Source organism: Solanum verrucosum, unplaced genomic scaffold (genome assembly GCF_900185275.1).
Source record: "Solanum verrucosum unplaced genomic scaffold, falcon-dt-bn FXZP01000147.1, whole genome shotgun sequence".
Taxonomy (NCBI): Eukaryota; Viridiplantae; Streptophyta; class Magnoliopsida; order Solanales; family Solanaceae; genus Solanum; species Solanum verrucosum.
In genome coordinates this window covers 3,274,980-3,300,657 of record NW_026020343.1, presented here as the reverse complement: position 1 = coordinate 3,300,657, position 25,678 = coordinate 3,274,980, and the positions used below count along the sequence as shown (strand labels likewise).

The 25,678-nt window shown below is 40.4% G+C and overlaps 1 protein-coding gene across 2 annotated transcripts in view; it reads left to right on the top strand.

Annotated features, from left to right (window-relative positions):
- LOC125837375 (probable protein phosphatase 2C 10) overlaps positions 1–25,678 on the top strand; it is a 1,808,044-nt gene that overhangs the window by 1,071,985 nt on the left and 710,381 nt on the right. The gene's annotated exons all lie outside the window — the stretch shown is intronic.

The following is a 25,678-nucleotide window of genomic DNA, read 5'->3' as shown; positions in this document are numbered from 1 at the left end:
CCGTTCGCACTCATATGGCCTGTTGTGGCACACAAATACTCAAAACAAAACTAGAAATTAAATTAGTAAATTACAACTAAAAAGAACAAAAATTCTTCTAATCTAAAAATTCTCAAACAACACCACTCCCCGGCAGCGGTGCCATTTTGATGCTTATCGTGACCAACGACACTAACCTACAGTACGAGTGTCTACGATCGTCGATAATATAGTAACCCAACCATAGGTTGGGGTCGTGTTCTAAGGGAGTGGTTTTGAGAATTAGTAGAAAAATAAAATTAAGTTCAAACTAGTCGTAGCTAAAGACATTAACGATTAAAAATATTGTAAATTAAAAGGGGTGACACAAAGGTGTCAAACATCAAATGGGGGTTTTTGTCACAAATAGTAAAAAGAAACAAAAATAATAAGAAGATCAAGTATGGGGACAAGTTGTTGGGGTGTGACTGCAATACAAGTTGAGATAAATCATTGGATACATGCTTTTGATAGGAAATTTCCAAGATAATAGTGACTAGGCTAAGCTTTAGATGGAAATAAGTTCCCTCTCGGGCAACTTACCCCGTTTCAAATGTGTTCCTCTCGGACACCCATTTGCCGCATGAAGGCCAGCCTACGCCTTACTCCACTCACTCTCTCGAGCTGAGTGTTAGGATATGGGACTAGGGCTCACCCTCTCGAGCTGAACCTTATGTCGACCCACTCCTTAGGCCATCAGTCTAGCGGTCTTGATTTCGCGACCTCCCTCTCGGGTAAGACGAAAACACATTGGTGGTTTTGTATTTTCAACTACAAACCCATTAAATTAAACCACAACCACTAGGTGAAATCACCATTAAAATACATCTATCCTATCAACAAGCAAGACCCAACAATAATATCAGCACATATTTGCTAAATCACACCCCAAGAATGGGGTTTTTTAGCCACACATCAAGAAATAACAAAATACACCTAAAATGATACTAAAATCAAATGGATATAAGGAATTAAACCTTGTTTTAAGCAAAGGAAGAAGAATGGAGAAGACCCACTTCCAACTTAGGGAAGATGAAATCCTTCTTTCTTCAAGTCTCCCAAAAACCCTCTCCAAATTTGAGAGAAAATATACCAAAAAGTACTATTCTATTCTGTAAATTAAAATAAATGTTCGACTCTTAAAAATTAATAACAAGTTTATTATTTATAGACTTCAAAACATAGTGCTGACGGATCTTTCGGTGAGGTTAGTCGGAATCGCCGATTAACTCGACAATTCGCCCTTTGGTGTAATTCGTCGCCGTCTTGCACTAGCCTTCAGTATCGTCGTGCTTTGTGTCATTGGCTGACCTAGTACTACTTCGCAGAATTATTCGATGAAACGCCAACTGCTTCTTTCATCGCCTTTTTTATCCTGCTCCTTCAAGGCTTCGTGTACTGGAATAAAGGGAGGAGTGCGTCCCTTCGGCAAATTGCTAAGTGTGATTGGCGATGCTCAGGCTTTAGCTTCTTCGTTCTTTTCAGACTTTTTGTTCCTTTTTGCGCCTAAGTCTCCATGCTTCCACTAAAACTTCAAATACCTGAAACTTAAATAGTTTTCATCATATATTGAGACAAACTAAGCATTTGAGTACACTATTCCTATCAAAATAAAGCCTTAAATGAGTCCAATTTGTGGACTCATCAATATTGTTCTTGAGTAATTTAAAGTGTGTTTCGTTGTAATTATGTTGGGTATATGAATCCATAAGAGTTTGAGGGGAATCATTCGATTCTAGAGGAGTTAGACATGAAAATGAAGCAAGGAAATTTGTCAAAATCTGGGCAGGGGCATGGGGCACCGCGCCACTCAGTACGCCCCAATTAGTATTCTATTATGTGGGTCTTGGCACACCGTGCCATTCAGTGGACCCCAAACCACCTTCAGTAGTTCAGGGGCTGGCACCCCACACCACTCAGTGCGCCCCAAACCACCGCCAACCAGTGCGCCAGGGTCGCCAGGTCCTCTACCATTCCGACCTTCTTTTCGTCTGAGTTCTTTTAAAGTTTACCTTCAGTCCCTATTGATTCTAAATACTCTAAACTACATCTAAACATCAAGAGATCATTCATAACATGAATCATAACCCTTGAATTCATAATTTAAATTTAAGGTAGTGTTAAGAGTAAATTCTTGAGAGTTCTTTCGAGTCTTTTTGAGAAGTCTTTTACAACCTTTAAAACTTATTTTAAAGACTTGAGTACTTGATATGAGGAAGAGTAAAGTTGATTGTTATTTTTTTAAAATGAATATATGGGAAGTAAGTATTCCCAAGAATACATGTTTTTACATTTAAAATGAGCGGAAACACCGATTTCCAAAGAAGTTTATGAGGTGTTATAGGTACTATCTCTTTTCAGAGAAATATTTTGAGTAATAATCTCAAAGTTGAGGATGAGGAAACATTTTTAAACATATGAGCTAAGTCATCTTTTGGGAGTAGTATTGAGCACCCATATGGGGACGAGTTCAGATAACTCAAAGTCCTCATAAACCATGTAGCCAATGTGGGTAGAAAAGGTCATACTTTTTAGATGATTCCTTATTGCTTTTTAAGCATAGCTTAGTGGATCCACTTAGTTGAGGAGTTCTATACCCTGGCAAGGTATAAGACAGTTCTGGCAGCGTGGACGAGATGTTGTATCATCACATAGTTCATAGTGATGGTTATCAGTTAGAGAATCTTCCAAACATAGTTATTTTGTATCTTTACATACAAACTGAGTTATTATTGTATTTTTTAATACATTGAGTTGTCATCTACTATTTTAAAAATCTTTTCTTGAGTTGAGGTTGAGTTGAGTTGAGACGAAGTAAGTTGTTTCTTCAGTTCCAGTTCAAGCTTAAGTCATGTTTTAGATTTCCCCTTACATGCTCGTACATTCCATGTACTAACACCATTTGGCCTGCATATTTTATGATGCAGATACAGGTAACCAGGATCATTAACCAATGCTTCATTGATCCGGTCGAGTTCCAAATTTGTTTGGTGAGCCTCCTTGCCTATAGAGGATCCCTCAGTTATTTCTATCATGTTATTTCAGTTTTGTTAGAATGATTGGGGGTCCTGTCCCGACATACCTCAGAGTACTAGAGGCTTCATAGATAGATAGACAGTAGTTCATGAGTCTATTCATTTTCAGATGTTAATGTTCTAGACTTTGAGTCGCCTCTTTGGCTAGTAAATGTTTCATATCTAAAATATTCTGAGTTTACTTTTGAGATAGTTGAGTAAAGTTTATCTTTTGAGTTTATTCTATGTTGAGTAAGTCTTCCGTTGAGAGTTGAGCCAGATCAAGGGTTTGCTTGGGGCCATCCATGGTTCTCGAGTGACAGCCACGTTCAGGGTGTAGGCTCGGGGTGTGACAAACTGAGTATCAGAGAACAAAGTTCAAGAGTCCTAGGATGTCTATGAAGCAATGTCTATGGAGTCCTAGTTATCAGTGTGAAGCGCGCCACATCTATAATTAGGAGGCTGCGACATTTAAGATTTATCTCTTTTCTTTCATACTCTTTTCGTGCGATGGATTTCAACTCTATAAAGTTTCTTTCTAATTCATGCTTGCAAGTATCTTTTAGATTATGCCTCCACGAAGAGCTATCCGAGGTTGTTCTGCTAGGACAAAATGTTGATCCACAAGATCAAGGGGTCCCCAATGCACCAGAAGTGAAAACCCCAGGATAGGTCACTAATGCTGAGTTTTGGGATGCTATCTAGATGCTGAGTCAAGTTGTGACCAACCAAGCTGGGCAACAAAGAGGGAATTGGTAGGATGTGGCTGATACATCTGGAATCCGTGAGTTCTTAAGGATGAATCCTCCAGATTTCAACAGTTCAAGTGTCACTGAGGATCTGAAAAACTTTATGGAAGAGTTGCAAAAAATGTTTGAGGTAATGCATGTTGTTGATGCTGAGCGAGTGGAACTAGCTGCATACCAACTGACAGGTGTTGCTAGAGTATGCTACGATCAATAGAAGAAGAGTAGACTGAGGGTGCACCAATTGTGAGTTGGGCTATGTTCGAAGAAGCCTTCATGGGGTGTTTCTTTCCCCATGAACTAAGAGAGGCAAATGTAAGAGAATTCCTAACTCTTAAGCAGGAATCCATGAGTGTGCATGAGTAAAACCTTAAGTTTACCCAACTTTACCACTATGCTACGGAGATGGTTGCTAATATTAGGAGCATAATGAGTTTGTTTGTTTCTGGGATGTCTCATCTGTCAAGCAAAGATGATAATGTTGGGATGTTGATATGGGACATGGACATAGCAAGACTTATGATCCATGTGCAGCAGGTTAATGAAGATAAGCTAAGAGATAGAGAGGAGTTCCGGAACAAGAAGGCTAAGACAACATAAAATGAGTCCGAGCAGTAGAAGAGTAATGCGAACTAGTCATCTTTTCAACAAAAGCAAAATGGACCTGCTCCATCATCTGCTAGTGCACCTGCACCAAGGAACATAAGTGAGTTTAAGAATCAGAATTCTCAGAATTTTAGAGCTAGACCTGCATAGTCTCAAGGTAGAGTGGCACAAGGAGGTAATGGGACTCCTGCATGTGCTAAGTGTGGTAGGAACCACCCATGAACTGTCATGATTGCTCCACTGGTTGCTTCAAGTGTGGTCAGAATGGCCACTTCATGAGAGAGTGCCCAAAGAACATGCAAGGAGGTGGTAATGGGGGCAATAGAGCCCAATCTTCTTCACCGGCTCCACCAGACAAAGCTACACTTAGAGGAGCTACTTTAGGAACAAGTGGAGGAGCAAACCTTCTGTATGCTATTACCAATCGCCAAGAGCAAGATAATTCACTTGATGTTGTCACTGGTATGATCAAAGTCTTTACTTTTGATGTTTATGCATTGATAGATCTAGGTGTGTGTCTATATTTTAAGACTCCTTATGTTGCTATGAATTTCGATATCCTTCCTGAGCAACTTCTTGAGCCCTTCAGTGTTTCTACACATGTTGGTGAGTCTATTATAGTTAAGAGAGTTTATCGTGATTGTACCATTTCTGTCCATCACAAGGACACCATAGTTAACTTAGTTGAGCTAGATATGGTGGACTTTGATGTTATTCTAGGTATGGACTAGCTTCATGCCTGTTATGTGTCAGTTGATTGTAGAACTCGAGTAGTTAAGTTCAAGTTTCCTAATGAGCCAGTTATAGAGTGGATGAGTCGTTCAGCAGTGCCTAAGGGTTGTTTTATTTCGTACCTTAAGGCGAGGAAGTTAGTTTCCAAGGGGTGCATCTATCACTTAGTCCGAGTTAATGACTCTAGTATTGAGACACCATATATTCAGTCAGTTCTAGTAGTGAATAAGTTTCCAGAGGTCATTTCAGATGATCTTTTCGGAGTCCCTCCTATGAGAGAAATAGACTTAGGTATATATATTCTTCCAGAGGCCCGGTGGTATGGCTCAGAACATAGATCTTCCGGAATGGAAATGGGAGATGATCAATATAGATTTCATTACAGATGGCACCAGAGGCAGCATCATTTGATTTGGGTGATTGTAGATCGAATGACTAAATCATCCCATTTCTTACTAGTAAAGACTACATTTATAGCAGAGGATTATGCCAAGTTATATATTCAAGAGATATTCAGACTTCATGGAGTTTTGGTGTCTATCATTTCAGATAGAGGTGTGCAATTCACCACACAATTTTGGAAGTCTTTCTAGAAAGGTTTGGGTTCAAAGATAAATTTGAGTACTGCTTTTCATCCTTAGATTAATGGTCAAGCAGAGCGTATGATTCATACTTTAGAGGATATGTTGTGGGAGTGTGTGATCGATTTCAAGGGTAGTTGGGATGATCACTTACCTCTAATAGAGTTTGCTTACAACAATAGCTATCACTCTAGCATCCAAATGGCTCCATATGAGGCTCTTTATGGGAGAAGATATAGATCTCATATTGGATGGTTTGAGGTTGGTGAGGCTGGGTTGATAGGACCAGACCTGGTTCATTAAGCTATGGAGAAAGTTAAGACTATTCAAGAAAGGTTAAAAACAACGTAGAGTCATCAGAAATCCCATACAGATGGAAGGAGAAGAAACTTGGAGTTTGAGGTGGACGATTGGGTTTATTTGAAGGTTTCACTCATGAAGTGTGTTATGAGCTTTGGCAAGAAGGGTAAGCTTAGTCCCCGGTATATTGGTCCTTACAGGATATCCAAGAGGATTGACAACGTAACCTACGAGTTGGAGCTACCGTCAGAGTTAGCAACAGTCCATCCGGTGTTTCATATTTCTATGTTGAAGAAGTGTATGAGGGATCCTTCACTTATAATACTAACTGTAAATATTGGTATTAAGGACAACTTATCTTATGAGGAGATTTCCGTTGAGATACTTGATCGTCAGGTTTCAAGTTGAGAACCAAGGAGGTTGCATCAGTTAAGGTTTTATGGAGGAACCAGTTTGTTGAGGAAGCTACTTGGGAGGCTGAGGAGGATATGAATAAGATTTACCCACATCTCATTGAGCTAGGAGGAATTCCCAATCAAGGTACTAATTCTTTTCTTGGTACTTTTTAAGTTGAAATGTTATGTTAAATTGCATGTTGTATGTTTGAGCTGGGTGTTAGATGTTGCCACCCCTAGTCTACTTGGAGTGATCTCATTCGAGGACGAATGTTCCCAAGGGGGAGATATTATAACATCCGCCTTAGAAAGAGCTAAATTTACAAAGAATTAATTTGGAAAGAGCCAAATCTGAATATTTACAAGTTATGCTAAAGTTGTGAGTTTTGGGTCAACTTCAAACGACCATAACTTTCAATAAAGAATTAGTTACGTGGCCCATGAGATATCAAATAAAAGGTCTTAGAATTCTCTTTCCAATGCCACAAAGTTTATTAAATTTCAAGTTCGTATGAAGGAGATATGCCAGTTTGAAATCGTCCTGTCCAGTTAAAGAAAGTTACCCGAATTAGTGAGGGGTACTTTGGTCTTTTCCTTACCCAATCAGATTCAAAATGATTTTTAGTAATATTTTGGGGTCGAATCTGATTTGGGTCAGTTTTACAATCCTAATTTATGGCTAGGGTTTTGAGAGGGGTTCAAGAAGAGGAAAAGAGGAGAAAAGGAAGAAACAAACAAGATCTCTTGCGAATTGAGGATTTGTTTTGCCAAATCAAGGTATGTAACTTTTTATTTTGTTGGGTTCATTCAACCACACATCAATCATGATTTTACATATTCGAATTTCATCCATAAGATTGAGTATATTTGAGTTCTTGATGAATTCTTGATGAGTTCTTGAAGTTTGTGATCTATTCTTTAAGTATGAGGTTTTGTTGAGTTCTTGCGATGAGGATCTTGTGTTTGAGTATTTTTATTTAGTAATTTAGAGTGAGTTTCATTGTAATTATGTTGGGTCTATGAATCCATAGGATTTTAGGGGAATCGTTCGATTCTAGAGGAGTTAGACATGAAATTGAATTAAGAAAATTCGTTGAAATCAGGGCAGGGGCATGGGGCACCGTGCCACTCAGTGCTCCCCAATTAGTGTTCTGTAGTTTGGGGCCTGGCGCACCGCTCCACTCAGTGCGCCCTAAACCACCTTCAGTAGTTCAAGGGCTAGCGCCCCACGCCACTCAGTGCACCAGGATCGCCAGGTCCCCTACCCTTCCGACCTTTTTTCTGTCTGAGTTCTTTTAAAGTGTACCTTCACTCCCTATTGATTCTAACTACTCTAAACTACATCTAAAAATCGAGAGACTATTCATAACATGAATCATAACCCTTGAATTAATAATTCAATTTCAAGGTAGAGTTAAGAGTTAAGTCTTGAGAGTTCTTTCGAGTCTTTTTGAGAAGTCTTTTACAACCTTTTCAACTTGTTTTAACGACTTGCGTACTTGAGTTGAGGAAGAGTAAAGTTGAGTTTCATTTTTTTTGAATGAATATATGAGAACTAAGTATTCCCAAGATAGAAAAATTTACATTTAAAATGAAGGGAAAGACCGATTTCCAATAGAGTTCATGAGGAGTTTTAAGTACTACCTCTTTTCAGAGAAATCTTTTGAGTAGTAATCTCAAAGTTGAGGATGAGGAAATGTTTTTAAACATTTGAGCAAAGTCATATTTTGGGAGTAGTATTGAGCACGGCTATGGGGACGAATTCAGATAACCCAAAGTCCTCATAAACCATGTAACCAACGTAGGTATAAAAGGTCATACTTTTTAGATGATTTTTTATTGCCTTTTAAGCATCGCTTAGTGGATCCACTTAGTTGAGGAGTTCTATACCCTGGCGAGGTATAAGACAGTTCTGGCAGCATGGACGAGACTGTCACGACCCAGGTGTGGTACACCCTAGATGTAACATAGCGTATAGGACCCCAAGAGGCCCCATACAAGCCACTTAGAATTCAAAACGTTGGCAATAGAACAATAGAGGTAAGGACAACATTTCAAGTCCAAAAGTTTTATCGAAGTAAAAACGAAAGTTTAAAACACTTGTCTCATTAGCCATCTAGTACAATAGAATGAAATTGGGCTTAGCCCATACATCATGTACAAAACAAAAATATAAGAAGTAACTAAGAACAATGAAAGTCCATCCTCGAAGCATGGGGACTCACCAAAGCTCGGGAACCTCGTAATCAACCACTAGCCACAAAACTGGGAACCTAGATTGTCGGACCCTACATTTAGGAAAATGTAGGCAAGAGTATGCTTTAGTACAAAACAATGTACCAAGTATGATATCTATGCATAAAACATTTAAATCATTCTAAAAGAGGACATTTCATGACATACAATTGACTAAGCTAAAACATGATATAAAAGGGTTAAAAAACATAAGCATAAAACATGGTCAATGCAAGCTAACATCACTTAAAGTCTTTGAACACATATGAGATACTTCTTGATGTAACCTTAATTCATTATTATTGTGGGAATTAGCCTTAATTGACATAGTGACCATGTGAGCTATAACATGATCCGTGGTGTCTCCCACACCGAAAAAGGGTTGTCATACTTGCCAAGGTAGAACCATGATCTTCTAGCTCAAGTGGATCCCCTAACTAATGTCTATGTAGACAATCATCCTATGGGGGCACTGATACGCCCAACCTTACACCTCAATTAAGAGATATAAACGGTCGAAGTCAATTTATAGAACTCAACGTTAGTTGAGGTCGATCCCACATATAGTTTCTTTACAGAAATGATTTCACTGTCGCATTTTACTCAAATGTCGTTATTATTTCCTAAAGAAACAATTACGGAAAGTAAAATGGGTTTAGTTGTGATGTTCTAGTAACTAAGATTTGTAATCAAAATTCAGATTAACAATTAACAGAGTTTTCAGTTCTCAAGTTGTTTCGATGATTAAAAGAAACGAGGATTGTGTTCCCTATAACGTTACACCTAATGTTCTTTCATAGTTGAGTTTCAGGCAATTTATCTCTACAAAATATAGATGAGTTAGATATATCTGATACTTCTCAGTCTAATAAGATAATGTTCACTCAAGTCCTCTCGGTCCCAAAGTGTTACTAGTTTTACCCTCGTTTACAATGGTGTTAAAGTTCTTTTCTCTCAAACTCAAACTTTGACTCCATTTCTTCAAGTTAATTTAGCTTTTTCCTAACTATTACTTTTCTCTCGAAGAAATAATAGATACAGGTTGACTGCAATGCGTGCACTCATCAGAATACGTTAATAATGAAAGCTAGATTATAATTTGCAAACTTAAATTGCCTATCACTCGTTTTACAGAATTACAATTCGATTCATGTCATACATCCCACAATCCCTGTTGTGGTATTTAGCCATTCATGATTTCACATAAACATTCAGAAATATAAGATGAAAACAGGTTGAGAAGGTACTTACGAGAATAAGTAAATCAACAAGCTACTTTGATAATTCAAGAACATGAAATCTAACTTCGAACTTAATTCAATGTTAAAGTCGAAAATAAAAAACTGAGAATAATGGAAACTTCTTTGTCATTCAAGGTTAGACGAGATAAAACATAAAAAATAACCTAATCAATTCAAATAAAGTGTTTTAAAAAGAGTCCTACTCGAAGTAGGACTGAACTGTCGGACACTTCATAGCCACTTCTATGATCCGTCAGGGCTTCACGGTCCGTGAAGCCCTTCATGGTCTTCACTTGGACTCACCCAAAATAGGCTCTTCAAGACCTGTAGATTGTATTATCACCACGGACACCACCACGACTCGTGACAATGACCACGATCCGTGTAGTTGTCTGTGGTCTTCATTTGATGAATTCCTTCTTAAACTTTCCAATGCCCCTTCACTGAGTCATTACCACGGGCACCACCACGACTCGTGACAATGACCACGGTTCGTGTAGTTGTCTGTGGTCTGCACTTGGTCAATTCCTTTTACAACTTTTCCTTGCCCATTCACTGGCTCACCTTCACAATTGGCACCACAGACCGTTATGAGGACCACGGTCCGTAAGGTTGGCCGTGGTCTTTACTTGGTCCAACCTAATCTCAACTCCTCCAAGTCTTCATACTGGAAATGCTTCACGACCTGCACCACAGTTCGTGACAAGGACCACAACCCGTCTAGGTGCTCGTGGTCTTCACTTGATCACCATCATCCTCTGCTTCTTTTTCAATTTTTCCAAACAAGCAAGAATCTGTCTACACATTCAACAAACACATCAAAAGCATACAAAAATACACTCAATTCTAGTATTAATCCTTAGTTTTCAGGCATCAAATATGCCAAGATTTTACGGCACATCAAAACCCTCAACTTAGAACCATTACTTGTCCTCAAGTGATGAGAAAGCAATACATTCATTCCTTAAATTATTCAAACACATTTGAAACCACGCATCAACCATCTCAAACACAATTTGTATCCAAAATCATGAATCTAACATGCAAGGATCAATCTATGACATCTCATTACTCACAGTCGATCATGCTTATGCTTGTGAATTATCAGCTAACACAATCTACTCTTAAATGCAATCACTGTGTCCTTAGACAAAAGAAGTCCCTCACTCATGATAATTGGGATTAAATACTACGCTCGCACTCTCAAGGAACTTCTAACAATAAAAATGAACTACCTTAGGCTTGCCCTTGTTTTGTACGCTATATATTTCAAACACTCGAAATAGGATCACTGTAGGAATTTATCAGCTTATAACATAGGCTTAGGCTAGGGAATGGATATTTGGGTTTGTGAGTGACTAGTCCCTTGGTTTTCCAAAGTTTCGTTTGCACACAACTCTTTTATGAGCAATTCCCTCCTTTTCTTCATTTCAGCACATCCAAGCCGCCATTATTTTCTTTTTCTTTTCTTTTCTTCACACTTTTTTATATGCACTCAACTCACTGGTTGAACCTTCTTTTTGACTTCTTCTTTTTGCTCGGATTGCAATCACCCTCAACTTAGGCTTTTGGCCTGAGTTGTAATATCGTATCTTCGGAGACCAAAGGATATGATATTTACTGGCTAAGAACAAAAATTGATTTTTAGGCTCAAATCGGGTTCAAGTGATAAGCTTTTTATTTGGTTGTTTTATTTTTGGCTTTTTAATGGCTTAACAAAAATGTCCTACTCATCCTTTCCTATCCGGTTATTTTCAGATTTAAGCAGACTTCTCGGGAAAGTTCTAGTTTCTGATCCTAGTGTTAGACTTCGAACAACACTCACACACGCATGATACATGACTACGTTCTCCAGTTTCTTAGTTCACCAATTTATTTATCAGACTAGCAATGTTCAACATGTAAGTATCTAAGATGTCATCTAAAGATCCTAAAAGTCAAATTTCAGATTAAGGTCTTGATTTTTCACACACTAGCTGCTGCACAGCTCAACACACAAACACTGCATAATCTTATCAAAACAAAAACAAAAACAAAAACAAAACCATCACTGTTCACATAATACACACAGAGTCAACCTCCATTCATCCTAACATCGAGAATGGCAGGTTGCTCACCACCCCTCCTAAAAAAAGGCTTTTCCCTCAAAGTTAATGAAATAAAATCAAAACAGTGCTATGAGGAGGGGTCATACCTACGGCGCTCTAGGCACCGGTATCCGTATTAGCATTGGTACCCTTATCAACGGGTACACTCTCAGAACTCAGCGCATGATTAGGCTAGCTACCACTCGCCGGGGCAGGTGCTCCGCTACCAGAAGCTCCAACTAACACTACATCTCTCTGTTGTTGCTCAAGTGCTTTTTTTTTATCACGAGCTTCGTTTCTTGATGCCCTGCGAGCTTTCTTTTGTTGCCTTCTTTCCTCTCTAGACAGGTCAGAATGCAGCTCCTCATCAGATTTTATGGCTTTGTGTTTCCTCTTGTTGGACTTACTCTTGGGTAGTTCACCCCAGAAATTGTCAAGTGATTGAGTGAAGGGTGCCTGACTGAGCAATTGCATCAAAGAATCTGGCATGACCGGAGTGGGTACCTATACTGGCTCTTTAGCCAGTTTTTAGCAACCTGAGTTCGCATCTCGGCCAATTGTGATTTGAACTTTTCAGTATCTACTGAACCGACAGCCTGGAATCGATCCTGGACAAGGATCTCCAGACCATCCATCCTATCTTTTAAGACAGCTAAATTCTTCTGCATCTCCTCTTTAATCTCTTTCTTCATAGCTAACACATCTCTATCTATTAGCTGAGGCATCCAGTTTACAATCTGGTTGACTAAGGTCTTGGTTTGGAACTGATCTGCAACTAATTTCTCAAGGAAAAGCATAGGAATAGTGACATAGATACCTAGAGCCTGCGAGGCCGATACTGGTGGTGGTGCCTCTGTGGAAGGTTGTGATGACTCCTCCTGTTCTGGACCTCTATTCGCATGTGGAATGTCAATTGGTACGTGAGGAATAATAGCCAAAGTACCCACAACTCCAGATTTCACACCAAAGAGATGGTTCGCAACATCTTTGATTTTATACACTTAGGTGAGTCTGAATGCTTCACCCCATTTGTCAACCAGCCTGTTTGGGGGAATGCTCGCTTGTCGACATAATTTCCCTATTGGACAGGGAAATGGAAGTCTGACTCTCTTATTCAGTTCCCTGTCTCTCATCTCGGTTGCTACAATCCGCCCTACATTTACCGGGTAACCAACCATGAGGCATGCTACTAAAGAAGCCAGTGAAGGAGACAAGGTGTTATCATTAGCTGTCGGTCTCAATTGTGCATGGACAACAACCCACCAAACTTTGGCTGGAAAATAAAGTGAAGCTTTCGTAATGAGTGTGGCATTGTTGTGACCCAAACTGCATTCTCCCCATCTATGGAAATTGCCTCGCAATCCAGCCCAAGACCCTCTCTCAAGAACTCTAAATCTCCATCGCAGTATCACTGGTGACCTCATGGTGTTTGCCCTAAAAAACACCAATTGAAGCTAGTGCAGTGTATTTCAAGCCATGTAACATCCTTAATAGTAGCCTCAGAGATATCTATTGATTTACCCGAACCATAATTCAGTTGAGTGGACCCCAGGTAATGGAAACGCCCTTCTGATCCCACTTAGTTGTCTTAGTTTCTGTAGCAAAGTTCATCAATATGGTTGTATAAGATGCATAGAAATCTCTGGCCAGGTGGCTAGAATATTCTCCAGGTGCGTTATTCATCCAGTCAAATAGATGAAACTGGAAGATCCAATAAATGTCAGGAAATGCTTTGATATCAGCCACCACCACTCTCGTCTTAGGCATAATTGCTCTCTTCTTGAAACTGCCAGACTTAGTTACAATGCCATGATTAAAGAAGTCCTCGAACTGTTCACAGTCTACATCGAACGAAAAAAATCAATCAATTGTTGTCTCGCCGTGGGATCGAGTTCATGGATGTGAGCATACTGGACCATGGTATCATCAGAGGTGATCTCTACATCCTCTTGTATAGTACTTGCCTCATCCCGTGCTCCGGTGTGAGCTTCTGTATGCACGGTAGGTGAAGAAGTAGTAGCATTTTTCTGAGAGTCACCAACAGACTCTGCACTTCCTCCCGAACCAGTATCTAACTGGCTTCCCGAACCAGCATCCGATATACTTCCCGATTCCTCACCGCTACCAGAATTACTACCTCCCTCTTCAGACTGGGGAGGAGTGTCCTGAAGAATGGCCCTTGTTGTTCTGGACCTAGTAGCTCAAGGTGGGTGATCTTCAGGTGTAACATTTATCTGTATCTCCGAACTAGAAGATTCCTGAGTATGATCACTTTGGATTGCGAAGCAGTAGGTGAGGAATGTGGAGCTGCATTCTTTCTTCGGGGAGGCATAGTACCTAAACAAAGAAAATACCTATTAATAATCAATTTCAGAAAAATGACACACTATCGGGTACTCAGACTTCCCCTGTGTAATTACATCGTGATGCCTTGCCTTAAGAATGTCGTCGCCCAATCTATCATTGGGAAGGACCACATAATCAAAAGGCAAAATAGAAATAAAAGTGCAAAATGTAAACTTTACAAAATATAAGTAAACTATACTGTGTTCACACGAGCCGTGGTAGGTACCACGGTCCGTAAAACCTCTCGTGGATTTACTACAGAATTAGTGTGCAACAGTGGGTTGACCAAGTATTATTCACGGATGGTTGCACGGCCCGTGGAGTGAACCATAGTCCTTGATAATGATCGTGAACCTATCTACTGGGTGGATGGAATTCAAGTGTGGTCCACGAGTTGTTTCATGGCTCATGGTGGCTTTCACGGTCCGTGAAGCCTCTCGTGATCTTACACTTGACCATTCATCCAATCATTATCTCCCCCAACTTCACTATAGTGTAGGTTGACAGTACCAAACCCCCATTTTTACACAGGATCACAACGCGGCTACTAGCACTACAGAATTTCAACAAGCACAATGCCAACATGAACAATAGTAATTCAATATGCACATGCCCTTGTCATACCCACACACAAATCATCAGTGTTACCCAATGCATACTAATATCTATCAAACACAAGGCAACTTAACATAATACTCATTCAACTTAACACATACCCACACATCAACACTTTTCTTCATAAATTCAACTAACCCACATAAGATCACAACCAATTTAGACAAACACAATTACGACCTACTGTGATCATACCCACATCCAAGAACAATCAAATTTATGCAATTCAAACTAACCCACAATAATTAGGAATCACCAATGATTATTCATCAATAATAATGCTCAAATTCGACACAATCAAGGTAGTTTTAACTTGTTGATTGATAAGTTCATGCTTATAACAAGTTAACAGTAAACTTACTTTGAATGGGATCAAACTTATCGCCCAAAAATAGAAGATGACCTTGATGTTAGAGCCTTGGCAAATAACAGGACTAGGGTTTTGATTCTTGGTGATATTTAGAACTTTAGGATGAAAGGAACTGTTTTTAACTCTTTAAGAACCGTTATAGAAGAGAAAATAAGAGGAAAACCTTGACATTTGGCGCTTAGGAATCACATATACATTTTAATTTCAGTTTTGTTGAACGGCATCACCGTGAAAGGCATCACCGTCTATTGACACACTCGTGATCATGAATTGAAGGCAATGTACTTACATGTGGTTCACGAGAAGCTAGACAGTCCGTACAAATCTTGACAGACTTTGAATCCTTTTGTGAACCTTTTTGTTGCAATTTCCAGTAGCTCCCTTAGGTTAGTACTGAGATTGGTGGGCCGTTAAGTTGCCCGTGAAGGACACTACGGCCCAGAGGCTGCTCGTGAAAAGTTGTCTGCACTCAGTTCCTGCAATTCTTAACCCCAGTCTCTCCTGCACATATCAACACACAGTGACTCTGTAAAAACAAAGAAAAATGATAAAAATAAACCTACCTATTACATTTAACAATCTTGGGTTGCCTCCCTAGCAGCGCACAATTTAACATCGCGGCGCGACGCAAGTTACTTGATTAAGACTTCATCAAGTTTACATTCTTCCACAATCTTCACATCTTCTGGAACACCCAAGTATGCCTTGATTCGCTAACCATTGGCCTTAAACCTCTCACCCTTTTCATTCTCAAGTTGAATAACACCCGACTGGAACACCTGAGTTACCTTAAAAGGTCCAGACCATTTGGATCTCAGCTTCCTAGGAAACAAACAAAGTCTAGAATTGAAAAGTAACACCAAATCACCAGAAGTGAAGGTTCTCTTCTCAATATGCTTATCATGATGTAGCTTCATCCTCTCCTTGTATAGTGCAGACCTCTCATACGCTCTCAAATGGAACTCATCCATTTCATTAATCTGATCCAGCCTCATGTTTGCAGTTTCACTCCAACTAAGGTTTAATTTCTTCAAATCCCAGAGTGCTTTATGCTCTAGCTCAATCGGAAAATGACATGCCTTTCCAAGCACCAAATGATATGGAGACATACCAATAGGCGTATTGAAAGCTGTCTGATATGCCCATAGAGCATCATCTAACTTTTGTGCCCAACTTGTCCTGTTGACATTCACTGTTTTAACCAAAATCGTTTTAATCTCTCTATTGGACACCTCTACTTGACCACTAGTCTGCGGATGATAAGGAGTTTCCACCTTGTGCTGAGAAGTACACTGAATACCTTGTTGTAGAAATGGGAACCACCATCACTGATGATAGCTCTGGGTGTGCTGAACCTTGAGAAGATATTCTTCTTCAAAAAACCAGCAACACTCTTGCCATCATTCTCAAGCAAAGCAACTGCCTCAACCCATTTGGACACATAGTCCACTGCCACCAATATGTACTTCTGCCCATATGAGATCACAAATGGGCCAATGAAATTGACTCCCCGCATATCAAATAGCTCCACCTCCAGAATAGGTGTCATGGGTAATTCATGGCGCCAAGAGATGGCTCCTTGTTGCTGGCACACATCACAACTCCTTACTATGTCTATCACATCCTGATGAATTGTGGGCCAGTATTACCCACACTGAAGTATCTTGTAGGCTGTCTGAGCACCTCTATGGTGACCACCTATCGGAGAGGAGTGACAAGCTTCTAGAATATGCAACATCTCAGCTTCAGGGATACATCGCCTGTTGATTTTATCAACATACACCCTGTACATATAAGGTTCTTCCCAAAAATACTTACCTACATCATGCAGGAACCTTTTCCTCTAATGAAATGTCAGCCCCCCAGGCATCAAATCACTAACAAGAAAGTTAGCAAAATTAGCAAACCAAGGAATATGATCAAGAGTTGCAGCTAATACATGCTCATCCGGGAATGCATCATTTATTTCTAGTTCACATTCCTCTTTCTTTTTAGCCTCCAATATACACAGGTGGTCAACCACTTTGTTCTCACAACCTCTCATAACCTTGACTTCAAAATCAAACTCCTGAAGAAGTAATACCCATCCGATTAACCTTGGCTTGGCATCTTTCTTTGCCATGAGGTACCTCAGAGCTACATGATCTGTATGTACTATCACTCTAGTACCCAGTAAGTAAGCTCTGAATTTCTCGAAAGCATACACCATAGCCAGTTCGTTGTGCTCCATTTAGTGACTTACTAGCATAGTAAATCGGATGGAACATCTTGTAGCGCTTTTGCCCCAACAAAACTCCTAAAGCAATACCACTAGCATCACACATTACCTTAAATGGCTCAGCCCAATCTGGGCCAATTATCACTAGGGCAAAAATCAGCTTCTCCTTCAGTTATTCAAAGGCTCTAAGACATGCCTCATCAAAAAGGAATTTCACCTCCTTCTCCAAAAGCTTGCACATGGGGTGTGTAGTTTTTTAGAAGTCCTTGATGAAACGCCTATAAAATTCGGCATGTCCTAAGAAACTTCGAAGACCCTTCACATAAATAAGTAGAGACAACTTTTCAATCACCTCACTTTTGGCCTTTTCGACCTCTATATCCTTTTGTGACACCTTGTAACCAAGGACTATGCCTTCCTTGACCATGAAATGACACTTCTCCTAGTTCAACACTAGGTTGGCCTCTTTGCATATCTGCAGGGCCCCGCTAAGATTGAGCAAACAGTCATCAAAGGTGTCACCTACCACTGAAAAGTCATCCATGAAGACTGATGAGCCCACAAATTGGACTAATTTAAGGCTTTATTTTAATAGAAATAGTGTCTTTGGATGCTTGTTTTATCTCAATACCTGATTAAAATGCTTAAGTTTCAGGTATTTGAAGTTTTACTGGAAGCATGGACACTTAGGCGCAAAACGGAGTAAAAAGGGCTGAAAAGAACAAGAAATGAAAGTATGCTGATGGCCGAGTCCAACTTGGTGAGTCGCCAAATTGACATTCACCGCCCTTTGTTCCAGTACGTAAATCCTTAAAAGAAGTGGATCAAAAGACGAGGGAAGAAGTAGTCGGCGAGTCACCGATTAGTTCCGCAAAGTAGTACTGTACCACCCAATGATCCAGAATATGAGGATGCTGAAGGCAAGACACTGAAGGCGATAAGATGATTAAATGGAGGATCGTCGAGTTCATCGGCGATCTCGACTAATGTCGCCGAACGATCCTCCGCATCACAATCTGTGAAAAATATAAATACTAGTTTGGAGAGGGTTTTGTGGAGACTTGAAGAAAGGAGTTCATCTTCCCCAAGTTAGAAGTGGGTCTTCTTTATTCTTCTTCCGTAGCTTAATTGAAGGTTTAATTTCTTATACCCAGTTGATCTATTTATCATGTTAGGTATATTTTCTTATTTCTTGATGTGTGGCTAAAAAACCCCATTCTTGGGGTGTGATTTAGCAAATATGGGTTGATATTCTTGTTAGGTCTTGCTTGCTGATAGGTTAGATGTATTTTAATGATTTCACCTAGTGGTTGTGGTTTAAATCTAAAGGATTTGTAGTTGCAAATACAAAGCCACCCATGTATTTTCGGCTTGCCCGAGAGGGAGGTCGCGAAACCAAAACTACTAAATTGATGGCCTAAGGAGTGGTTCGACATGAGGTTCAGCCCAAGAGGGTGAGCCCTGGTCCTATATCCTAGGCGTAGGCTGGTCTTCATGCGGCAAATGGGTGTCCGAGAGGAACGCATTTGAAACGGGGTAAGTTGCCCGAGAGGGAACTTATTTCCATTTAAAGCTTAGCCTAGCCACTATTGTCTTGCAAATTTCCTATTGAAAGCATGTACCCAACGATTTATCTCAACTTATATTGCGGTCACATCCCAAGAACCTTCCCCATACTTGGTTTTCTTGTTTATTTTGTTATTTTATCACTTGTTACAAAACCCCTTTTGAAATTTGACACTTTTGTGTCACCCTCTTTAATTTACAATGTATTTTATCGCAAATGTTTTTAGCTACAACTAATTTAAACGAAATTCTACTTGGCTACTGATTCTCAAAACCGCTCCCTTGGGACACGACCCCGACCCTTGGTTGGGTTACTATATTATCGATGATCGTAGACACTCATACCTTAGGATACTGTCGTTGGTCACGATAAGCAAAAAATTAGCGTCGTTGCCGGGGAGTGGTGTTATTTGAGAATATTTAGATTAGTAGATATTTTGTTCTTCTTAGTCGTAGTTCACTAACTTCACTTTCAGTTTTGTTTTTCGTTGAGTTATCCAATTAGATGAACATAGTTGAGCAGAGTAGTGACAAGTTGGTGGAATTGAGCCAAGGAGTCCAAAAGGACTTCACGCTGACCGCTCTGGCATCTCAGCTAAACGAACTGGCCACTAAACTCTCAGAGGTGGAATTCCAATGCAACTACAAGGAGAGGTATATACCCCCTCATGAGCGGAGGAAGTCCAGAAATGGGAGAGAAAATCGTATCGAGGACACTCTTCAACTCATTCTCCAAAAGTTCACCGATCAGGATCGAGTGTCGGAGGAAATGAAGGAGAATGTTAAAGTGTTGAATCAAATGATTGGATCTCACTCTAGATCAATCCAGTTGATCAGGTCATTCCTAAGTTTTGCAGTACCTCATTTCCACCCAAATGACATATTGGGGTCACCTAGTGACACTAGGGCTAACCCCAGTAACGGAGAGTGAGACCGAACTTACGTCGTGCCACGACGTAAAATAAGGTGCTTCTTGGGAGGCAACCCAAGGTTTTACTATTTTTTTTAATTATTCTATTCAAAATAATGGTGTGCTGATTTTGTAGGGTAAAATGCGAAAGGTGTTGAGTAGTACAAGATGGAGAGCCAAGGACTTAGTGGGCGAGTCGCCGAATCTATCCGGGACTCCGACTTAATCCACCTCTGGGACCCCAAAATAAGGGATGTCCTGTAAAACTTGGTGAGGTAAATAAGCGTTCAATGCATCACTGATGAGGTCGACGACATGACTAATGTCGTCGAAAGGCTAGGAATTGGATGGTTAATATATGGCCAAAGACTGCCAAATTTTTAAAGCTATTCACTTTCCCTCGCTTTGATTCTTCACAAGTTCACACAATAGTAGCATTTTACAGATTATTGCTTGTAATTAGTATTATAGTTGTCGATTGGTACTCGAAACTAGGATTTCTTTGCTGCCTAGCATTACAAAAAGCTATTTGATCGGCATAAAAGGTTAGTCTCTTAAAACCCCGATTTTAATTTTGAAAATTTTACACTCATCTTGCATTAATAGTATTAGGATGATGTGTGCTGGGCCTCTCTGATAGAAATAGGGTGATGTGATGCTGATTTCAATGCGTAACTTTTGCCTAAAATGCTTAAATGGTTGAATGCTTTAGTGTTTGCACTTCAAATTTATTGATCGTGATAGGGTTGTTGAATATTAGTTATTAGGGCGAATGAGGGAGACCTAAGTAGCCCATATGTGCGCTAAATGACTAGAATCGCTCGATGAAAGGACGAGTAACACCACTCTTAAGAGCGGATTTCATAAAAAGGCATAATTTGGAGAATCCAGGAAAAGTCTAAGTACCCCGAGGTAATGGGTAGCGTGGGTCTTGATTTAATTTCATGAGTGCATGCTTTGATTTGTTCTTGGGGGATTGTGAGATTGAAATTCGAGAAGTCGGGTTGAAAATAGGCACGTTGGGACGATTGGCGAGCTAAGTCGAGCTCGCTGAACGACTTGCGATTTGCCTAATGTTCCCACCCCGCTGATGATTTGGCGCCTTGACTAATGTTTGAGTCTGTAACATTCGACGAGAAGTCTGATGGCGCCGAAAACACTCCGCGACTCGCCAAAAGTTTTGTAATCGCCCTTTATCTGCATCTCTGGAACCCTGTTTAACTGTAACTTTAGGCGGACACATCCTGCTTGCCGAAACTAGTCGGCGATTCACCGAATGATCCTACCTATCACCAATTTCTCCTTATTGTTAAACTAATCCCTTTGACGAGCTCGTTTTGGTTCGCCAAAGAGATTCGGCAACTCACCGATCTGATTAGTGAGTCTGTCTGCAATAACTTTTTTGTGCTTGCATTTGAGTGTCTTCTGGATCTCTTGTAGAAATGGTACGCACCAACCTAAACAAGCCCCCTTAGAAAACAACAAAGAGCATTACAATAAATGAAGGAGGATCACGTCCTTCATAGAAAAGGATGCAAAATCTCCCACCGGGAGATAAAGGTTAAAGGAAAAAGCATGTAGCAAAGAAAAGAGTGGTTATTGATCCAGATTTGTTGACTCAGTGGCTGAACTACCTCTGATTGACCGAAGGAGACCACTCCGTGCCAGGTCTTAGTCCATAGCCACCAGTACCCCGTCAGCTGCCACTTTGCCTAATACTGAACCAGTGCCAACCCAAACATCACCTCTAGTGGCTCCTGCACCTCCCGAAGTTCCACCTCTACCAAGATTGTTGAACAGATTGAAAAGAGGTAGCTTACGCACCATTCTCGAAGAAAAATTGCTATATGTGGAAGGCCTGGAAGGTAAGCATGTTGAGGTACTTGACACGCTCAGGCATCATGAGTTTGAGCAGTTCACGAGGCCACGGGACACTTACATACCTTCCTGGGTTCGCGAATTCTACTTAGCCTACGGGGAATTGGTACCGAAAAATAGGAAGAAGGCAAGTGATTTTCGACCAGTGAAGTCAGTCATGGTGAGAGGAAATGAAGTAGAGTGCCACAACGAACACATAATTATTGTATTGGGACGACCGTTACATTCGATACTTCCCTACCAGGGTTTGCCTATTACTACATCTCTTGATGATTTGAAGGGGTGGTTAGCTCCGATGATCTCTAACACCACCCTGAGGTGGATGGACACGGGATCCCCCATTGAGAAGAGAGATATGAACATCGCCTCCCAGTATTGGTTTAACTTCATTAGCAGCACTATTATACCATCCTAGAACGAGTCCATTCTGCATCATCAAAATGCGGCTTACATTGGGTCTGTCATGTCTAAGAGGCGACTCGACCTGTGATTGCTAATTTCACAAGAGATGGCTGTGAGGGCCAAACAAATGCAGACATCATTGCCATTCCCAGTTCTTATCACTGAGTTATGTCGGCATGCCAGAGTACCCCGGGATCCTGCTACTGATATTGAGGTCACCCGGTCTTCCTCCACCAACATCCGGCGTATAGAGGCCGAATTCACACGAGAGGAGGCTGACAGGAGGAGAGCCGCTCCAACTAACACTTCACCAGAGGTCAACGTTGAATCACTACCAACGGGAGCACCTCCCCGCACTTCAACCTCTAGGCCCTCAGGTATATCTGCTCCTTACTCTTCCTTACAGGTACCAGGTACTTCGTCCTTCCCCCAGCCTACCAGGATTACCCAAGCTATGATCCTGAAGATGGGGCAGCTGGCTTATTCAGCAGACGTGAGATCGACCAGATTAGAAAGATCAGCCCAGAGATGATTAATAGTGCCATCTTGACCGCACTAACCCCATCAGAACCACTGTTGATGATCTAAATGCTAGATTCACTGCTTGTGAGAATAGACAAGGGGAGACTCCCGAGGTCTCAACACTAAAAGCCAAAATAGTTGAGCTGAAGATGGACGTAGCCTATTTAAAGGCCACCGATTTCATAGCCTTGATGTGGGGAGCAGATGACAAGGATACTCCTAACATCTCTGGAACTCCTCCAACTACTATGGGAGATATGCAGAGTCAGAGATGGAGACTGATGAGGAGCAGATAGCAGTGCACGATGAGGTAGTATGCGAAACCCAAAAAGACATCATTTTTAGAGACTTGCCGAATCTCAAGGAGATAGTTGTGCAGTTAGCAACTCAGGTAGTGCCGGTTGAGACGTCCACACCGGCTCCTAGTAGATCTGGCACCGCTAGTATGTCAGAGGCTACTCCTAGTGGATCTGGCACCGACCAAAAAAATGCACCGGGCACTAATGCCCCAGCAGATAGAGAAACGGCGTAGACATGACCTTTCTCTACCCTCATCTCTTAATTACTAGCATCTACTTTTGGATAATTATTACTTGCATTTGAGGACAAATGCTTTTATTTGTGGTGGAATGAGGCCTACACCTTTTGTGTTGACATTCATGTTTTGTTCTGTATATATTTGGATTGTTTGCTTTAATTTATGTTTTAAATACTGCTTTTCTGTGGATGTTTGAGCTCATGGCTCCTGTTGTTCTAATTGAAAATAATTTTAATCCTTCCGAAAATTTTTTGCCACCTCTTGTATTGAAAGTGGCTATTCTTTTGCAAGAAAATTGAGTCTCATTTCGACCAATACCGATGACTTGAATAGTGCTCCCAATTGAACAAACATGAATGCATGGCTACGATGAGGCCAAATGAAGTTACATAGACAATATGTGCACTCTTTGCAACTCGTTGTGACTAGCCATTTATCAAATTGATTTTCTTGTGAGGACCGTTGCACGCTAGCAAACGTGTCTAGTCTTGTTTGACTGAAGTATCGATGCCTTGTGTGATTAGCCTACTTTGAACCATGCATGAATAAACCTAGAATTTGCCCCTTTAGTCTGATTGATTTAGAAAGGTGTACTCTTGAGATGATCTTAGGTAACTTTTGAAGAGTGTGAACCAATTTAACATATACCTCTTTTTGTGGTCTACCCATGAGCGTGTGAACTCTTTTGAACACCCTTTGAGTCTTACCCTTCTTTGGAAGAACCTTGATGAACCCTAGACCTTACTTGAACCACTACCTACAATCCTCTTAAGTTGTGGTTTAGCGCATAGCCAACTTAGGCCAAAAGCCTAAGTAAGGAGTGTGGTGAAAGGGAAAAGGAGAAGCCAAGAAGTGCAAGAAAAGCCCCCCTTAACTCATGGTATTGCATAAAAATGGAACCCCTTTAATTCAAAATAAAATGTGGAATAAAGTACGAAGGGAATCGGATTTCAAGCAATCCATGGAGGAAAATAAAAAAAAGTGACTTAGAAGCACTAGAAAAAGAATTGATAAAGGAAAAGAAGGGAATGCCTTGAGAATGCCACAACTCATGAGGAAAAAGTCACTGAGCCTAAATGACCATACCTTTGCACTCAGCCCCATTACAAGCCTTAGAAAGACCTTTTTGATCTTGAGTAAGCTGGATCGAAAGTCAATTGGAAAATAAGGGCAAACCTATGGGTGAAAACATGCATTGTGTTCCTCGTTTTGAGTGTGAGCATTGTATCTGATTCCTGATCTTAAATTGACTCATATCTGTGTGTGAATATGGAATCATTCTTTACGTGAGGGCATTTAGATACTTTTGTTGAGCTTGAACTTGCACAAGTAGCAAGTATTGCGAGCATGAGAATCTTTGGTAATTGTGTGTCACAATTTGAATCTTTGAGTACACAATTGATCCTTCCATAAGTAAATTGAGTCTTGTTGTGTTCATTCATGATTTAGTCTTGTGTATTTGAACTGCTGAATTTGAGTTTGCTTGAGGACAAACAAAAGTTCAAGTTGGGGGTGTTGATGAGCCCACATATTGGACTAATTTAGGGCTTTATTTTAATAGAAATAGTGTCCTCGAATGCTTGTTTTATCTCAATAACTGATTAAAATGCTTAAGTTTTAGGTATTTGAAGTTTTACTGGAAGCATGGACACTTAGGCGCAAAACAGAGCAAAAAGGGCTGAAAAGAACAAGAAATGAAAATCTGCGGATCGCCGAGTCTAACTTGGCGAGTCGCCGAATTGACATGCACCACCATTTGTTCCAGTACGCGAAGCCTTGAAGGAAGTGGATCAAAAGGCGAGGAAAGGAGCAGTCGGCAATTCGCCGATTAGTTCCGCGAAGCAGTACTGTACCGCCCAATGATCCAAAATATAAGGATACTGAAGGCAAGACACTGAAGGCGATGAGCTGATTAAATAGCGGATCGCCGAGTTCATCGGCGATCTCGACTAATGTCGCCGAACGATCCTCCGCAGCACAATCCGTGAAAACTATAAATACTAGTTAGAGTTGTACTCTTTTAGAGAAGAATTTTAGAGTAAAAAATTATTATTAGTCTATAGTATTTTTCTGCATTTTTCTCTCAAGTTTGGAGAGGGTTTTGTGGAGACTTGAAGAAAGGAGTTCATCTTCCCTAAGTTGGAAGTGAGTCTTCTTTATTCTTCTTTCGTAGTTTAATTCAATGGTTAATTTCTTATACCCAGTTGATTTATTTATCATGTTAGGTATATTTTCTTATTTCTTGATGTGTGACTAAAACCCCCCATTCTTATGGTGTTATTTAGCAAATATGGGTTGATATTCTTGCTGGGTCTTACTTGCTGATATGTTAGATGTATTTTAATGGTGATTTCACCT